The sequence below is a fragment of the Neocloeon triangulifer genome, unplaced genomic scaffold (assembly GCF_031216515.1).
Source record: "Neocloeon triangulifer isolate White Clay Creek 2 clone unplaced genomic scaffold, ASM3121651v1 ptg000012l, whole genome shotgun sequence".
Taxonomy (NCBI): Eukaryota; Metazoa; Arthropoda; class Insecta; order Ephemeroptera; family Baetidae; genus Neocloeon; species Neocloeon triangulifer.
In genome coordinates, this window is record NW_026775554.1 from 18,024,173 (window position 1) to 18,039,664 (window position 15,492).

At 38.2% G+C, this 15,492-nt stretch overlaps 1 protein-coding gene across 2 annotated transcripts in view; it reads left to right on the forward strand.

Annotated features, from left to right (window-relative positions):
* LOC132197074 (kinesin-like protein CG14535) overlaps positions 1-15,492 on the forward strand; it is a 215,579-nt gene that overhangs the window by 180,642 nt on the left and 19,445 nt on the right. The gene's annotated exons all lie outside the window — the stretch shown is intronic.

Genomic DNA, 15,492 nt, shown 5'->3' on the forward strand with positions numbered 1-15,492 from the left:
TGCATTGTATTTTTGCACCATCTGCATTCATTGCAGGAAATGCAGCAAAATATATATATAAAAATACAAATGCATTCGACTCCCCACATGCATGCAGCTTTATTTCTTTTCTCTTGCGTGCTCGGAGTTTTTTCCGCCCCGTAAAATCTCCTCGGTCTCGTTTTTACGACCGCTGCATGGTTATTATTATGGCATAGGTGCAGTCCTGAATGAACGAAGAAGCCGGCGGAGAACAATAAACATGGTGCATTTGCATGAAGAAGCCCGCCTCCTGCGCTGTTCAGGAAAATCAGGCCCGGAATATATAATTGAAACGGAATTGCAACAACGATATGAGAACAGGTCCCTTGCGATTCGCGGCAATCATTGCCAAGAGTAATACGCAAATAAAGAGAGTGGAAGAGAAATAAAAGCGTACGTCCAATTTTATAGAAATTGCACACGGCGAAATAATAGAGCTGCCGAGCGGAACGAGTGGAAATAAGGAAAAAAAAAGGATTGCTTTCTTTCTTTCTTTGCCGTCTGCAGATTCAATAACGCCGTAAATTGCATTTCCCGGCGCGCCAGAATCGCTATTTTAAACCGGCGCATTCCGGTGCGGAAACAATTTTTCTCCGGTTGGAAAAGGAAATTTCCTTAAAACACTCACCCCTTGCGCGACGTGCCCTTCCTTTTTGCGTGTACGTGGGGGGCGAGATTTCTCATAACTCGGGGATACTAAATTATTACTCGGGCGCGCACTTAACTCGATTTTAAAAAGTTTTCGCCTCGGGCGTTGCTCTTTGCCGTTGTGCCCTCTCGAGCCGGTGCTCTCACTCGCAAAGGCATAAATTGCTGATAACGACGCAAATCGCATTACACCGAACCACTTGAGAGAGAAGAGAAGTTGCTAAATCTCTTGCTACTGCTAAATGTGATAATCTGAATCGCACTTTTAGTTTTTGGTAAAACAATGAATAGCTTCAAAAAGAAGCCATGCCATATGGTTACAAAAATTAATTTATTCTAAACAATAATTAATTTTATTAAATATTAATAAATTAATAAACATAATCATTTTTTTAATACAATGCATTCTCTTGTGTGTAGGTTGTACATGGCAGTGTTTTATAGATTATCTCTCCATCCATTGTTTTTTTTTTTTTACTTAGCTTCTATATGTTATTTTAAAGTTCTCCGAGTCTTTAAAAATTGTCTGTATAAAAAAAACGATAGTACTTGGCATGTAAAGCCACATGTTTCTTTCCGGGTGCTTTCCAGGGGTTGGACGATCGCGCCCCTCAGGACCATAAATCTTGCAGGGCGGCTTCGACACCTTCAGGCCCTGATTGCCCGTCCATTTTCCTTCTCACTGCTTTGGCTACATTTTCAATTTGGTTTAGCATGCATAAATTGGGAGGCACGCCCGCTTCCGAGTTATTGAAAAACTTGCGGCGTTTCTTTTGCTTATTGCGCTTTTCAACAAGCAGCTCACGTACTACACTGAAGAAAGTTGGCCGGCGATACAGCCGGGCCGGGCAGACAGGAAGGAAACGGGCAAAATGCTGCAGCCAATTAGGCCTCCTTTCGTCGCTTTTTGCCTCGACTCTTTTTTTTCCCGCAGCATCACAAACTAACCACGTTTGACCCCGCTCGGATGACCGACGGACCAGAAGACCCAAACCTAGCGATTCGTCTTTTTTTCCCAGACAGGTCAAATTTAGCCTGTCGTCGAGACATTCCTCAAACCATATTAAATGAATTGCGTGTCCCACTTGCCAATTTTTTTTCCTTCAAATTCCTTGGTTACAAAAAAAAAATTGTACCAATTATTTTAAAATCACACTCGCTTAAATCATTTAGCGCAATGGCAAATTTTTTGAACTCCAGAAAACGTTGATCCTTCATTTTAGCTTTTATTTAAAAAAGTTAATTTTAGAACTGATAATTACAATCGCTGAGAAAATAAGGAAAAAATGTTTTACCTGCTGATAAAAAAAGATGAATTTATTTTGTTGTTTTAAAATTTGAATAACCAAAAAATCAACCAATTTTTTAACATTTATGAATAGGATCAAGATAATCAGTCAGTCAAAATCAGAATATTGTTGTTTAATCAAACATAAATTTAAGTAAAATATATTGCAAATAATGTTTTTGAAATCAAATTATTTTGAAAATAAATTATTTTGACTCCAGTTATTTGATAGAAACGTTTATATTATATTACTATAAAACAACATAATATATTCCTCTGAATGGAATTTTTTTGCTGACGAATTTTGCATAACCCATTATTCAAACGGGCGCTGTTGTTTTCGCGGCCGCTTTGACGATGACAGCGAAGGCGCAGCGAAGCGCGACGATAAACACACGGCGGCTGCTGGGCTGCAAAATGGCTCAATTTGCACGCCAAATTTATTTCGTTCGCCGGCGCCTAATGTGATTTATGCCGAGCGTGCAAATTAAATAATCGACCGTCCTCTCATTATTATTTTCTAAACGGCGAAAGAGCAGAAAACATCCCACCATGCACGAGACAGGTGCGCGCGGCAATTTTTATCGCCGGCCGTAAATAAAATTAATTTCCTCTGTGAATGACCGTCGTGGGCGAAATAATTGCATCTCTCCGCAAACTTAATTACAAAGCGGGGAAAAGTAAAAAAGAAGAGAGAGCAGGACCGTCGCCAAAGGTCCGCAAAGTTTGCTGCAGTGTGTCGACTTTTTCTTCTGTTGTTGTGCTCACTTTAAATTGCTCATTATTTTTATGGCGGGCCCTTCGCTCTTATCAGTAGACGGAGTTGGAATGAGAGACGCCGCGCCACTTTGTCCAGAAGAAGGTATATGTATGCATTCCGCGGATCATTAGCCCTCGAGTCGTGAATTTAATCAGATAAAGTCGCTCTGGATAATTTAACTTTTTTGCTCGAATTTGGTTGCAAATAACAAGGGGTTGCATCTTGACAAGAGTAAATTGCACGCGTGCGGAGGCAAGCGTTGGGGGGTTCTCGTTAGTCGCTCCCGTCGCCCAGGGAAGAAAGAAGGGGTAGCATAATAAAAGGCTAGCTCGTGGGCGCGCCTCACATTGGGCTTCTCGCTGTCAGACACACACTCGGCCGCGTAATTGGCTCACAAGCAAACTGGAGAACGCACTCGGGGACCAACTTGAGGGAGTGCGAACGCGCGACTTCTTAATTTGTGAGAATGGCTTTTGAATTAATGGCCCCCTGAGTGGAAATGGGCGGCGGCCCACTGGTAACCTTTTATATTTTAAACAAAAACTTATACTTTTAAACATATCATTAAAAAAAATTTACCATGTAAAAGTGAAAATGTTTATGTCACTTTTTACTATTTAGTTTGTATTTTCTATTTAATTTTTTTTTTATTAATTCAAAGATTGCTTAAGTAAAGTTTAACTTATTTTTTGTTAGAAATAAATAATTTACAAATATTCTCATTATATTAAATTTTAAATTTTTCCGGTACAGAGGATATATTCATTGAGAGTTGTCATATGACTTATAGTACAAAGTAGAATTCCATAGACTCGGCCTTTCATATGATTAATTCAATTTTATTACAACAAATTGTCTTATGATTATTTTTATCATACACATCTGATTAAATAATAATAAAAAAAAATTGTTTAACACTTTGTGACTCCAGTCACTAAGACTTTGTTGTGTAAACTATTGAGATCTAATTAATTGTAGGAAAACTATTCATAGCAATCAAGAGAAATTTGATTTAATATAATGGATTCAGCTCTTTGTGCTTTTTCGTTTTAATAATGAGCCTAAAATCATTAATGAGTTTTCTGTCACTCACAACGTTCTGGCATTGAGTTTATTACAAAAATTTACTCGACATTTTTTCCAGTGATTGTGGGGCAAGAAGACAGAATTAAAAGGCAGAAAAGTAATTAATACTTGCTTGAGAATGCAGAACCAATTACTCGCAGGCGCAAACACCTTCTCTCAAAGTTGGTTGCGGCGGCAGGTCGTAATAACTCGGCTCGCAGCAGATGCTGCGGCTGCTGTTGTTGTGTGTTCTCGCGTGCTCATACGTATATACGTGTTTATCTTTGGCTGCTGATCACTATTCCGGACAGGCCCGCCGTAAACTAACTTGGAGGCAACAACTGCAGTTTTCGGGACCCGAGAACTGCTGGCGTTGAAAGGGAGAAGAAGTGCTGGCTAATAATATTTGATGATCAGCACACAGAAGAAAAATATTGTATTTGTGCAAGATAAGAAAGATGCTGCGGGGTGCCGACGCCATAAACCGGCAGCCACTCATTTGATGCCCCGTATTGATTTCGGCTGCGCCCGTGCGGAGAATGAAATTGGAAGGGCGTCAAAAATGTAAAATGCGCCCCGTCCAAATATGATCGAGAGCCAAAAATTGGCGATCACTGATCGTTTTGGCGCAGTAATGGATGAGATAGAGGGTGAGAAATCTGACAATGGGGAAAGTAAAGTAAATGTAAAATTTGTGAAGCAATGGGAAAATAGACAACTTTTAGACCATGTCAATTTTATGTTACTTAAATTTTCTCTCTAACATCTTGATATTTTTAATTTGGTTGAAAGCAGAAATTTAAGATTTTCTTAAAAACTTTAATGTTTTGTACCTAAAAATTAGATATTAAATTAATTTGAAAATATTTTGTAATCAGGAAAATTCTGCCGTTTAAATTTATTTATTTTACTTCATTAGATTGCTGAATTCTAAAATTATTATTTTTTTGAACAATTTTTTTCAAAAAAGCGAGGTTTGATCATCAAATTTTATCTGATTTTTCATACAAACGATTTTTATTCAAAAACATGGTTGATTGGTTTCAGCGTCATATTACCCGCATCACTGTTCCGCGTGCCTTTGATTTAAATCACTTTGCGTTCATTACGACCGCTTTGAAAACGACATGGGTGGGTGTGTTGCATGGAAAATTCAAATTTGTGCAAACAAGAAGCAACAACCTCGGTCTCTCTCGTCAAAAGCTAGCTTCGCAAATTAATCCTGCGCCAGCGCGGCAACAAAGCAGCAGGCGCCTGCGATGATATTCAGCAGCCGCACGGCCTAATTTATACAAATTAATATCAAAGCATAGAAACATGATAATCCCTTTTCACATGCTGCTGGCAAACACACACACTGCATACAACGCCATTCAAGATTATGTGTGTTTGGACTTAAACCCCTTTCGCCCGAATTATTCACACTCGAATTCTATTATAATACCTGTCCAGGCCTCTCTCCAACTCGTCAAACAATTTTTTTTTACCCTTCCACTATCTCTGACTGAGTAATCCGAAATTAATCACATAGGTGCGGTTTGCGAGAATATTTGCGGCGAGATTTATGACCTGCAAACGGATGAGTTTACGTCGGCGAATTCATTCTGCAAAATTGGCGAAATTCCTGCCAAGCCGCAGCAATTACGTGCCGTCCCAGGTCATATTTTGTTTGCACACCACATTTTATTATTAATCGTACGCCTACAATAAACTTGCAATTCCGTTCTAACTGAAATTCCACTGAGATAATACTCATATTATATACCAATTCATCACCAGCGCCAGGAAATTTGAAACCTCCTCTTTAAAAAAAAAGGTTGAAAAAAATGCAGCAGAGCATAAAATTGTCATAACTTATAACGTTATTTTAAGATTTTTTAGAATTTTAGTAAGTGATAAATTAAACCTTAATATTGTGAAGTCCTGAAAGCTGAACAACCAGACGTAGAGCTTTGAGCCTCCGACACCAGCCAGTACAGGACCTTCGGACAAATAAACCGTAATAGTTATAGAAACCTGAGAGGTGACCGGCCAGGAGGAATGCTTTGACACCCTGTATAAGAACTTTAGATTATTAGATCAGAGCAGTAACCACTGTTCCACTTAAACGTACAAAACTAATTAATAAGATCATACATACCTTGTACGTACAATTGACCTGGTGGAGCACAGATTTGATTGACGTCCACATTGTTTGGCCGAATTAATTAACTCTCACTAATTGCCCGCAGGGGCGCAGAACGAAATTTATCCGAGAGCAAGCAGGGTCTGAATTATATTAGGGCAATATGTGCAAGATTCTGTGTGCTCGGCGTCATATGTGTTGAACTGCACATGGCCATAAAGGGGTTAATGATTATTGGCGTTTGGGTCAGTGATCCACATTTCACGGTCCACGGCTCGCTCGTTCATTCACATACACACAACAAGCGCGACAGATGACAAGCAAATATGGTGCCGGCGAGAGCGAGTAAATTGATTTGGGATCATGTCACAGTTGTCGGCCGGCCGTCCAGACAACAATTACTCTCTCGCCGTCCGCAATGATTTACGGCACCGCCATTTAAATTGCTGATTTCATTTCGTGCGCCCCCTGCGGGAGAGAAATGGAAAAATGCCCATTTCTCGCCAGGCGCACTTAACGAATTGCCGTGCGTCCTTCCGCCCACACACAGCACAATAAAAAGTTTGCCCATTACCAGAGAGAAGTTTTTCGCATTTGTCCGTGAGGGAAGGAGTATAGTGCGTACAAGAAATCAATAATTCTGAACACGGCACGCCGGAGAAAATTGCCAGCAATTTAGCACGCCGGAAAAAATTGCGGCGAGGAAAAGGGCCAGCGTAAAAATACAAACACAGATGGAGGATGCGCAAAAATAGCCTAATTTGGCGAAACTGCCGGCATGGAAAGATTTGCAGCATTGTTTTTAGCCAGGGAGTGTTTTTATCAGGCGAAAATGCCCACGTGCGCTCTTACTCTGGGGCCGCTATCAAGATGGGCCGTAAATCCTCCGCCACGGAGAGAAAATCGCGCGCTCTCTTTCCTGTCAAGACTGATATTTCCAGATAAGTGTGGAGCATGTGCTCACCTTTCCAGTCCCACGCTGTTCTATTTAAAGTGCCAGATAGGAACTCTTGAAAGTTTAATTTGCGCCTATTTTGTCTGTCACGAAATAGCCTCATCGTAAAAAAAATGAGTTATGTTCTTAAAATGTGAGGTAAGAATAATTTTGATTAAAAAAAAATTATATTTTATCATTTAAATTTTAAATAATTACAAAATACAACTCTTTTGCTGATGCTCAATTAGGTCCTGCAAACCGGCATTATATTACTTAAATTTCTAGATGGAAATGTTAAAAATTTAGCTTCATAGAGAAATTTTATTGATAGAGATGGTTGAATTGGTCGATCTCGCATTTTTTGCTGTTTGTAAAGGTCACCGCTAATTATAGCACTCTTTATTTCCACATATTTTAAAACTCCGCAATGCAAATGAACATTGAAAATTACAACAGCAATACAAGGAAGCAAAATTAATTGCCAATTCTCACAATCCGAAGCAAACTGCAGATCATAATCATAAATTTGCAACTTCGGCAGCGCATCCCATTTCGCGTGGAGCGCCACCGCAAAAACCAATTCATAAAAACAGCGATAAAAGCAAACGGCCGTCGTAAATTTTTACGAGGCAATTTGAAATTAAAATTTCAATTAGGCGAATGAGAGGCGTCAACTTCCCCTGTATATATAACACGAGCCAAGAATAGAAAGACGGCTCTTCAACTTTCACCTCTAGAAAGATCGCACTTTGCATGGGGGAGAGAAACACGCGCGTGTCTCAAATAAGAGAGGCAAACACTGTTTGGTCATTTGACGGGTGGAGGATTTCGCAGCCGCATTATTTCCCAAACCCCTCAGCCGGGGGTGTCGGAGTGCGAGAAAGGCCGGCGTCGCCCCCTGCCGCAGGTGGGGCTGCCGCTTTTTGCGCTCAATTCTAATGGAGGCCGACAGCTGACAGTTCGGGAAATATTGACTGGACTTGGAGACGATTGTTGTGTGATGTCTTTCTTTTTGATGCAATATTAATCACGGGAAAGCACAGAGCAAGCCAGTGTGAGAGGCAAAAAATCTTGACATAATTTGATTTTTTTAAACAGGTTGATTTAACTTTTTTAAACATAGGACAAATTAATGACATAATGTTTTGAATAAAATAAGAGTATATTATTTTTATTTATAGCATTGAATAATTTAACAACAACATTACAAAAAAAAGGGTTGGAAGAATCTACCTGATGGGCTCGTTTTAGCAAAACGATATATAATTGATAGGTGCTTCTGAAATTAAATTAGATAAATATACCCTGATTTTTTATTAGTAGAATTAAAAATTTGCAAAAAAAATATTTAAAGGATTACATATTTCATATTAAAAACATACATTTATAATAAAATATTAAAAATTAAAAATTTAAGTTAATACCTTAAAGTAAAAAACAAACACAAATTATAGTTGGTATCTTATTTTAAAATAATCTTGCATTTAAATTAGTTTTACTTGCCGTATCAAATATTTTTTGCAAAAATATTATCGTTCCATATAAATCAATACTTTCTTATAATTTTACTTAACTGCTTAATTTCCCATAATCAGTGTTTGAGACGAGAATTAACCTGATTGGGGCAATTAGGCGTCGTTTAAGGAGTCGGTGGAATCACCAGATTGCAAGACAATGGATGCTAATTAAGCCGCCAATGAGAGAGTATCCAATTTCTGGCTGCCTGTCGGAGAGAAAGAGCCGCGAACGAACCCTTTCACACTCGCTCCGAGCTGAAAGGGGAGTGGCGGCGGCACAGAGTGGAATGAGAGTAGATTCATTACGACACGACCACATTAATTAACACAAACGAACAGAGGGCTGTGTGCAAACACGCCATATGATAAATGCCGGCCCGGCAAGACCGCGCACCGGCTTGCTTTTTTAAATAAATTATGAAACACGACTTTATTTTCACCATCGGCGCGACGAGAAATTAGCATTTCACAGAAATGTGGGTATGCAACTCGCTGCGCATGTGGGACGCGCGGGCAGCCGCCTGCTGCCCCTGCCAAAGGACCAGAATCGCACCTCTTGCGCCGTCATATCCTTTGAATGCACAGCACACGGTGACATTAATTTGTCAAGAGAATTCAAAGGCTATTGATATCAAAAGAAATTCTAATCCAGAGTTGCTTCACTTTTCCATAAAATATATTCCGTGTTTTTTCTTCTTTTTTTATTATAATTTTTTAATTACAAAATAAACCAGGGTAATAATTTTAATATAAAAACTTCATATCAGACCTTTTGAGAGAATAAACAAATTGAATTTAGTATATATAATTCTAAATTCACAAATGGCCAATCAAATTGTCAAGAGGAAGAATAGCTAAAATATTTCGACACAAGCCAGTTTTAAAAGTTTAAACCCGAAAAGTTTTAAAAACTTACCTTCATGATACCTCTCTTTCATCGTTTATTGCACATTTTTTGTGTTCGTTACAATCGTTATTGTTTTCTTCTTTCATTTCTTCAAATTTAACATTGCTTTTTAATACTTTATCAATGAAGAGATTTTTAGGAAATCTTTTTTCTTTTATTATTATTTTTGTGTTTTTGCCTTTTTGTTGTTGACAAGTTAAAGAATTTTACGATGCTCTCCTCGGGTCCTCCAGCTTGACCTTCCCGAGCAGCTATTGTGTTTTAAAGGGCAGGTGAAATTACAAGTGAAAAGCTGCTCATCTCTCTGCCGAGACCAATAAAGTTCAACGGAGCGTGCCGCAGCTCTCGTGTAATGGGACCCCGTCTTATTATTGCACTGGTCCGCCCTCTAATTTTGGTACAAAAACGGAACCATGATTTTTGCCTGGACGGGGAAAAATGAACTCCAAGAATCACTACTTTTAACAAAACAAAACTCGAGATTTTTTATCCGCAGAGAAAAGTGCATTTTGCAACTTGTTGAGTGAAAAGTAAGAAACTCGTCAAGTCACAAAATTTTTCAAACAATTGAAAGAAAGAAGTCCGTTTGAGAAAGCTAACGACCCTCTCTCTCTCTCGTCTCGCAGCGGCTTTTAAATTCAAAAGCTCCGGCGGACAAAGAGCGAAAAAACTAGAGCACGTTTTTGAAGGTTTTGAAGAGGCGCATGTTTTTAACACATTAACAAAGTGAAAAATCCCAGCTGCCTCTCTTTCTCTCTTAAAACTCACGCAGCCGAGGAACGTGTGTATTATCATCATTCCACTGCCGGCGGCATTTTATTTATAAAATAGTGAAACGCCTGGCGCGCCTCTCTTAATGGAACATAAACATTCCATTGCGCGACGAGCTGCAGCTACAATAATCATTAAAGCTCATCTGCGTACCAAGACGTCGAATTTCTGCACTCTCGGCACAAAATTGTATTATTTTCTTGCTCAGCCCTGGCTTTTCTCTCCGCCGCCACTCGAGTTAGTTTCTCTCGAGAACGGGCGAGGGAGGAATCTCTATTATTGCAGACTTCATTTTGATGGCCATTAGACAAGAATTGCTCGCTCTGCCCAAATTATGGCGTGCCTTTATGGAACAAGTTCGCGGATTCTGAGAAGATGCACTTGAGCAACTCTCTCACGCACACGCCCTGCGCTCACGAGTTTGTCAAAGTTTGCTTGATTCGGCAATTTTGCGTTTGCCAAATTAGATTTGCGGAGGCGAAAGTGCGTTGCGCAAGTTTCAAGTGCACGCCGCAGGACTGTGCTTGGAAACAATAAAACTTATAGACGCAGCGCACAGGAACATTTTGAACTAAATGGTCTCAACTCTAACTGAATTAGAGTTAATTTTTAAGTGACTATTATATAAAATAATTATCAACTTTTTCTTTGATAGGAAAAAATTTAAAATAAATGCTAGTTTAAACATAAATAATATATTATTTAAATGTTAAAAAATATTTGCAAAGATCTATATTTTTTATAATTTTTCGCTTTTGTTACTGATAAATTTTACATAATTTTGTTTTTTTATTCACGATTTGTAATTAATTTTTACATTAATTTCATCAATTCTAAATCAACAAGTTTCAAAAATATTATTGATATTTTTATACTAAAAAAATAAAATAAATTGAATACGTAATTACACTAAATTATACATGCAATTTAGCAATTTTTTCTACTATCACGAGATTGATTATCATACCAGATTTTGAACCTGCCTTCATTGCGCATTGTAATTAATATTCAAAATACAGTTTTAAAAAAAAACTAATTATTTTTGTAGACTGTAGAACCACAATATAATATGTAATTAAACAAAATATATTTTTGAAATGTTTATTTAATACCATTCCGTTGTCCCAATTTCCTCACCGCAGGAGTGAAAAGCCATCAGTCAAGAGTGGCAGCCGCATAATCCAGATGTTAACAGCAGACAATGGGCTCATTAACATTTCCAAAACAGCCGCATCACAAGGTGCGTGCTTGTAATAATAATAGTAATAACAGTAAAATCTGGCAACGAGCGCGAATAAAGAGGCGCAATATCAGCAGCAGCTCATCACATCTACTTATTTTTAACAAGGTGCACTGCAGCACTACTTCCTGCTTGTGCAGATTGAATTTTTAATATTTCAATCTGAACAAATAGCACGCATTAGACTGCCAAGTTTTTATTTAAATTGCCACATGGAAAATTTATTAGGTGTTCATTTGGGTTTTTATGCAATTTGTAAAATTTAGACAAACTAAATTTATCAAATTTTCCTTGTAAAACACGTACAAATCTTATTTATAATGGAAATAAAGAGGAACTATTTGGATTATGCTAATGTTTGGTAGATCATATTATGTATTATGGATTTAAATATACCTTTCTTTCAACATTAAAATTCTCATTCAATTTAACCATTTTTTTCTGTTTAGTACTACAAAAATTATTTTATTTTAATAAATTTTACTTTTAATATTAAATTATAATGAAATGACCTTTAATTTCCTGCATCGCTCTCGTCATGAATATAAATTAATGGCTCGCCACGCCTGACTGCAAAAGTTCATTTCGGAGGCGCTCCGAAATTCCGGCGGATTTCATTAATCCGAGCGTGTTGCAGCCCGCGTGTTGTTTGTCGCTGCGATAACGAAATGCAGGAATAAAGGTCTGCGAATTTTGTGTTATGCACGGCGAGGAAAGGAAGGAACGCGTGCAGAGTGACTCGCTCGGGGTTTACGGCCGCTCTCATGCAGCGACGAGTAAAAGTAAAGGAGAGAAAGACCAACTTTATGATCACACAGCAGCTTGAGGCAAGTGCTCGTAAAATCTGGTCTAGCCGAGCAACTAAGTGGTGGTGGCTGCCGAGGGGGTGGTTTTTGCCGCCCCCGTCCGGGGGTGGCAAAGCGTTTACGGCCGCTCGGGCGAAACGGCCGCTTGTTTTGTTGGGCGGGAAAAAGGACGCGAATTTTGATGAAACGCACACCGGCGGGCGGCAAAGATCTTTTTACGCGTTCGCCGGCCTTTCTGCTCGGGGGTAGCTGCCTGGTAATGATGATGAGTTTGCCCGCAGCCTTGTTGACAACCACTACATTTAATTAGATGCGAGAGCAGCGAGTGCCAAAGGGGGGCCAAATTTCACAACAGAAGGCCATGAATTATTAATTTTTTTTTTTTAGTAAATTTTTTTAACAAAAATTAACTTGGTACAATTGGAGTTTCATGATACATAATAAAAAAAAAATGAAAAAAAGGAATTCAGAAGAAATTTGCTTCACTTAGATTAATTCTGAATCTGAAACATGTGGTGTTACTTCTTTGGTCTTTTACTAAAAGAACAAACATGATTTTTGGACCTTTTAAATTTAAAAGACATTATTGCCTTACTTTATATTTTTCTTGCTGATTGTGAGATTTAATTTTAATTTTGACGCATACAAATTTTAATTGTATTTAAAACTTGAAGCAAATTATTTTTAAAGTAAAAAATTTAATTTATATTATAAAAGTAAATTTTGGCTAGTATTCATTAACAGTTATTGATTGTAAATAACTTAATTGGGGATTTTATATAGTTTTTACAAATACTAATGACTTGCATTATACTTTGCTTTCATTTTTCCAGTTTACCTGAACTTTTTCTAATCAAGTAGTTATGAAAAAATCCTCACCTAGTTTTAACTGCAGCCGTATTTTATGGGAAAATTAAAGTTTACCTACAATTTTCAGCGATTTAAAATATTATTTTAGTTGAAAATCAGAAAAAATATGAACAGAAACATAAGAAAAAATCTTTTTTTTTTTCAAAAGTAAACATCTTTTTTCTCAACAATATAAAGGAATCGTGTTGAAACTTCGGCTTTATACGTGTTGATGCAAAACGTGCAATCGATTATTTGATCTCGTCGAGATTTGCCGGCGTTGAAAGAGAGCGAATCCCACCAAAAGTAGGCAGCTAGGGAGAGAAGGGAGCAGAAAAAGTAAAAAAAGCGTCTGCTGGAAAACGCGCGCGCCTTCACTCTTTAATCTAGAAAAAAATACAATGCAGAGGAGCGAGGGCGTCCGCGGCCGGCGGGGACTTGAATTTGGAAATACGTATACGGGGAGGAAGAAATTGAGAGGTTTATAAAAATTGCCTTGGAAAAGCGACGGAGACTGTTAGCGCTATTAATCTTATTCTCTGTTAAAAAGAGAAAAGAACTGCTGCCAGCGAACGAGCGAGCGAGCGCGACACATTTGCATATCTTTGATCCATTTACTCTGAATAAAAAAAGCCTCGCTCTCGTCGCTGCCGTTTTAAAATGCGCCCGTTGCCCTTGGATATATTATATGTATTTTATCCAGAGGCTGCAAGAGAGAAAGAGAGGTTTATTTAAGAAATCCGCCACTCTTGCCTCTGCGAAAGATAAATTAGCAGAGGCAGCCTCCAGAAACAAAGACGCACAAATCTCTCTGTTTTATTTAGAGAGAAAGAGAGACGAAGGAAAAAATTCGCAGCTGCTGCCACAAAGGGAAGAATTATTTACATAATAAGTCTGGTGGTGTTGTCATTAAGAAAGGATTTTCTCCTTTTTTGCGCCAAAACCGTCATTCAACAGGAAGAACTGAACTTTTGATTCTCTTTCCCTTATAAAATTCTTTGGAAAATTTTCAAATTCTATATCAAAAGCGGGCACAACTTTTCTTTTCGGCAATTTGAATGTGACTCAGGTATAAAATCTGGAGCCTTATCGACAACAAAGAGATTAAGGAACTTTGCTGCCAAAGTTGGTGAAAAGCTCCATTACCGGGAAAGAGGGCCAAGTTAATCCCCGGTCACCTGCCTGCTTTTCCTCTCCGCGCTATCGGCCAATTTTATCTAAATTCCAGCGGGGAATATCCAGAGCGGCACCATCAATATTACTGCCGCTCTACCAGAGTAATATGCAGCAGTTTGACGAAAAGCAGGCGTGGTGGATAAGTTGGGTTCCTTTTCAACCCCATCCGGAATAAGGAGCTGACGATCGAGCACGTAGAGACTGCAGCGGAATGTGTGTGTGTGCTCGCGCTCCACACCGATCGACGTAACGTTTACCGACTTTTCTACTCCAAATACTGCTTTAAAAAGGGGCGCATTCAGTTGAAAAAGTTCTGAGATCGATTGAATTCAAAAACTGCTACATACATGGAACAGAAATCAGGGAATTCCAATAATTTTTTCTAACTGAAACGTTTTGTGTAATAAACACAAGTCATTGGCTTATAGTTATTGAATTAAGAGAGAATTTTAATTATTTTTGCAACTAATTTTTTTGTAGATGATCTAAAAGAAAATAATTCACTTACAATAGAAATTGCATAATTTCAATGCATTGCAAAAAGGAAAAAACGGATTTACTGACATAATATCTACAAAAAATAACAATTTATAAGAAATTTGACAAATAAATTGTTGCCTTTTTGCTGAAAAAACTGTGTTGCGTAAAAGAAAAATAACAATGAAACACAATAGTGCGCGTAAAACAAAAAATTTTAATTGAATACCATGATACAATAAATTTAAGTAAGAGTTTCTTTTAAATTTTTAATATAGAGTAAACAATACAGTATTTTATTCCTCCTTTAAATTATATTGAATGGAACCAGAAACCTTTTAGATTCATTTTTGAACTAAGTGCAACAAAATGTACATAAACACGAAACGGAAAATTTTAATAAAAACGTTTTACATTTTATTTATGCTTTTTTCTGAAATCTTGGTACGTCTCAACTTTTTAATCCCGCTGCCAAACTTCTTGTTCTGCCCCTGGGCTGCGCGAGGTAAAAACTTAAGCGGCGTGGAGCACTCACAAAAAAAAACTAACTACATCTCGAGCGAAACCATTACTCTTTGGCCCGGCATTATATTCCGGCGGCTGTTCTGCTACTCCCGGTGGAGAAAAAATTCGAAGGAGCGAAAAGCAGCAGCGCGGGAGAGATGGTTGGCAGATAACACGCGCCCGCCCTTAAAATGCACGGGCCGGGATTACATTGGGAAGAAAAGCACTCGAGGGCGCAGGCAATTAGAGAATGGATGCGAGCGGGAATTTCATGCTGGAATTGTTGCCACTCGAACCGTGCAGATTAAGAATTAAGTGTGCATTTATAAGGAGACGCGGCGATTTTTGGAGCCGAAATTATTATTCGCCGCGCCGTAATTATAGCCAGAGAGAAAAAGCGT